Below are 4,562 nucleotides of genomic sequence, written 5' to 3' on the forward strand. Positions count from 1 at the left end.
AGAGAGACGACTCCGCTCCCCCAGATGCTACGCCCTTCGGTGCGGGGCTGAGTCTGACAGACACGTCGGGAGCAGAAAACAAACGAAATCCCCGCCGCCCTGCCGGCGACGTCTGAGGGAGACGGAAGATAAAACAAAAACGCTCCCCTCAAAAACCCTCTCCCTCAGAATCGAATTTTAAATGTCATGCTTTCTCACTCGCGAGAATATTAGCTTTTCCAGTGGATCCGTGTCCCCCCCGTCTCGACGATATCGGGCCGATACCGCGTGTTTGTGTCACGCTGGCGCTCGGAATGAAGCAATTCTGGCGGTTATGGACCGCCGTCGGCCCACGCTCGGTTCGGCGTGATTGTTGCCGCGTTCTTATCGATTTTTTTTGCGAAGACTCTGGCCGTGCGGACTCCGCGCTGATTATCCAGCGCCCGTGGGTGATTTCACCGAAGGATCGGTTCGATTCATTTGATATGTGTGATGGCGATGGCTGCACCCGGAGAAAGATCAGACTCTCAACGATGGCGTGGTTGAGTACAGATTGATTCTATGGGGCACATATAGTTGGTTCTTCGGTGTGTTTGAGACTCCCTTCTTTGTAGAAGCGTTGGTAGCGTCAACGGGGAGATGGAAAGGAAGGTCATGCTGAAGGTCGTGTTGGAGAGACCTGCCCCTCTCTTGGGTTTTCCTCTCCACTCTCTCCCACATTAAACCTGGCGCTACAGATTCTAGCGCCCCCTGCTGGGCAGGCTCCAGTTTCGTTTGCTCCGGCCCAGGGGTTCTGCCAAGACGGATGTGCTAACACCAAGGTGGAGCAAGGTTCCTGTACAACAGCGCCCCCATGTGGTTGCTCGATAGTGTTGTCTTTGGTTGTTTTGTTTTTTGTTTGGTTTTTGTTTTTCCCCCTCCCTCCTTTAGAGATTTCCCCTCTCAGTGTTGATGCCAGACACAGGCTATGTAGCAGTGTCCAGGGAAGGGATGTTCACTGTTGCGGTTCTGCTAAGATATACTTCTCCCTTCTTCTGGTTTTGGCTCACAGGTCTGTCCAGTATTTTAAGTGTAGCAGCACCCGGCTGGGCAGTGAATAAAGAGTAGCTTTATGCCTCTGTTTTAGTGCACCGTGATGGATTGTGACCTTTGAGACCCTTGAGTTCTCAGGTGCTGTAGTCAGTGGGCTCATTTGGTACTGCGTGATATATTTTCATCGAATGCCACCATTTGTCGTATTGAGCACCTGAAGAAATGCGCTTTAATTACCGTTAAATGCGAAACCCTCTATCACTGTGGTCCACGGTGCATTGTTGCGATACCACACAGACCACTATTCTCAACATCTCTCCTAAAACCTGGGGAAGTTTCCACTTTGAAATGAGAAACGGTGCTTAAGTGTGTATTTTTTTTATTTTTTATTTCCACCCCGCTGCCCTTGTTCCACTAGTTTGGCCGTCTGTGCAGCTTGAAAATGGATTGCGTGCACTACAATGACACTCCTCGAACATACTACCCTATCTGAACCACCCTTTGAAAAATTCATGGGGCTACAAATAATGTAGGACTAATGAGACAAGATACATGTCAATAATTCATCTCGGACTCAAGCCCAGATGTTTATGGCTTTAATGATTGCTGCAGTGGCGCTAGCTGTAACCGAGGTGAAGTAACCGTGTCCATAACAAACAGCCGAAACGCCCCCCCCCCTCCCCCCCCCCACCGCGAGATCTTGAGCAGCACCTGTTTGCATTAACCGGGGTTTCTATCCGGAAAAGATGGGGCGAATAAATAAATTGGGTGTGGGTGAACTCAAAATGTGGTCTGATGATTCTTTTGCAACACTATTATCTATCTATAATGTTAAAAATAAGTTTTTGCTTGTGACCCAAATCTGGCTTCAGTTCCAAATACATTCTAAGAAGATCTTAAGAAATAAAAAAAGAGTTTGCTGTACATTTAACTGTTTCCTGAACGAAGAATTGACCCTGCAAGGACAATAAAGGACAGTCTACTCTTCCTTAATCTACTTTTACTTCACTGTACTCTACCCTACCCTACCGTACTCTACTCTACTCTACTCTACTGTACATTGCTTGATGGACTTGGTAGGTATTAAGCTTGACTAAAACAGGAGAATGCTGGCTTACAGAAAAGCACAACAGCCCCAGCTAGCCTCGGCCACATGCATACGGCCGCTTTCCATTGCAGTGGCCACATGTCCCCGGCCTACAGGTCAGTGGACTGCATGGGAATGAAGCGCGATAACCAGCACTCCACAAATCAATGTGCAGCACGCAATCAATCAGCTGTGTGTTTTTCCCTCCACGCGCCAAGGCTCTCTCCCAAAGAAGAACACGGTAAGACTTTTACATTATCCCCGCGCAGGCAATCCAATCTCCACTTTTTCAGGTCAGATTGGATGACATTTTCCCCAGGCTCGCCGGCGGTGTTCCCCCGGTGGCCTGTTGATTGCCGCGGCTTCGCTGATCCATGAAATGGAGGCTTGTCGGGGGAAACCGCGAAGAGGGGTCAGGGGCTTAATGCTGGAGATCCCCCCCTCACCCCCCTCCCCCCCTCCCCCCCCCCCCAATCTCCCCGGTCCAGGGATGGCGAGGTCTGCAGTGCCCCCCCATTCCCCCCCCAGCGAAGCTCTCCCTAGCTGGGGCTGCTGCTCATTAGTATGCGGGAGGGTTGAGGTTTGATTATCTACTGCCTATTAGTATGCGGAAGGGCTGGCGTTTGATTGGCCGCTTTATATTAGTATGCGGAAGGGGTGGTGTTTGATTGGCTGCTGTCTGTCAGTATGCGGAAGGCCTGGCGTTTGATTGGCTCCAGCGGTGGGACGTTCAGCGGGCTCCCCGAGCGGGGCCGGGCGCGTCTGTCGCGTATTCAGCGGTCGGCGTATCTGCGTTCGCCAGCTGCCGCCGGGGTCTCTGGGCCTCACGCAGACGACGAGATATGGAGGCGCGCCCCCCCCTCCTTCTCACCCCTCTCTGACTGCCTGTTTAGCGAATTCTCTGCATTGGCTTCCGCTGCATTCTTCAAAAAATGCATAAAATGGAGCGATTGGATGCTAGTACCAGCAGAAAACGTTGCAATAAAACGCCTGCTGGGTCAGAATGTGACCGTTACCGTTTAGAATCCACTCCAGAATATTCACTTTTGGCTCAAAATGCAGTACATAATACTACTGTGGGTGAAGTGTAGTGTTTTGCCACGCATCCACAGTGTACAGCATGTAAATGTGGCATGCTTGCTAAGTGCACACTATGTAAATTTGCCATGTATGCTAAGCGTACAGGTGATTTATTTTCAAAGAAGCACTGTGTTACTGTTAAACACAGGTAAACACCAGAGGTATAAAAGGAAACTAGTAAAGCATTAAGAAAATCTGGCTTATCTGCAGTCTATTTACAAATATGAGTGTCGGAGACGGAGAGCACCTGAGAACTAATCGGATCATGCAAGTCACAAATAATTAATGAAGTCCAGGCACTTATTTCAAAGCTCATTTGGCAATGCAGAAGTGAGACCTGTCCATTTCCCTTGAGAAGGGAAAAGGATGTGCTTTTAATGGCACAAAAAAGGTTCGCTTGGGTGATCGTGATGGACCAGGCCAGCTAATCGATCCCAAGCGATCAACAAAGGTGTGATGCTTACCAAAGTGGAATTTAGTCGTCGATGCATTTTTAATTGGTGATATACACCAGCTGTATGAGAGAGCAGTCATTCACATACAGTCCGAGGAGTGTGGATGTAATATTCATTATGATGGTGCATTAAGTGAAAGTAGGCACATTAAAATAGAGATACACATAGAGCGGGCCCACACTATTATATGCAGGTAAAAAACAAAATAAAAGTCAGATTAATTGAACGGACATTTTGCCCATCAGAGCTTCATCAGTGTAGGCGGAGGAAGTAACAGGCCTTTTAAGCGATTTAGCCACTGCTTGCGTGGGGTGGGGAGGGGCAAGTGAGAAAGGGCTTGTGAATGGAGAAGCCCATAAATCAGCTGCATTAGCTCCCATTAGTGTGTTTATTAAAGACAGCATCGGTCCCATGCCACTCAGGCATCAGAAATTACCTTTCCTCTCTCACTGATCCCCGTTACTGCCAAACATAAACTTGAGTGGGGCGGGGTTAGGGGAGAGATGGATTGGGTGGAATTTTAAAACACAATATGATTCTAATTTCAATTAAAGAAAAAGGCTGCCATACTTCTTTTATGGACAAGGGCTGTGTTGTACTGGTGTAAATAGGTCCCTAATTAGGTTATTGGTGTATAGATGAACATGCCAATCACTTTGTTTATTGATTGTTAATATAGATAAGACCTATCAATACATATTGATTTATTGATAGCTGGCTAGCTACATTGGAGCTGCATTGGTTTCATTAATGAGGCATCACAAAGCTTTTAAAACATGGGATTTATTTGTAGGTATTTGAACAGTATTTTTAAAAGACTGTGGCTTTATTTCAAAAATCAATAGTTCTTATTTTAGCGTCTGTTTTCAGCTGAAGTGTATCAGATGAATGGGGATATTGCTATGTGAACTCGACCTGTTCTGGTCTTT

This window comes from Anguilla anguilla, chromosome 10 (genome assembly GCF_013347855.1).
Source record: "Anguilla anguilla isolate fAngAng1 chromosome 10, fAngAng1.pri, whole genome shotgun sequence".
NCBI lineage: Eukaryota > Metazoa > Chordata > Actinopteri > Anguilliformes > Anguillidae > Anguilla > Anguilla anguilla.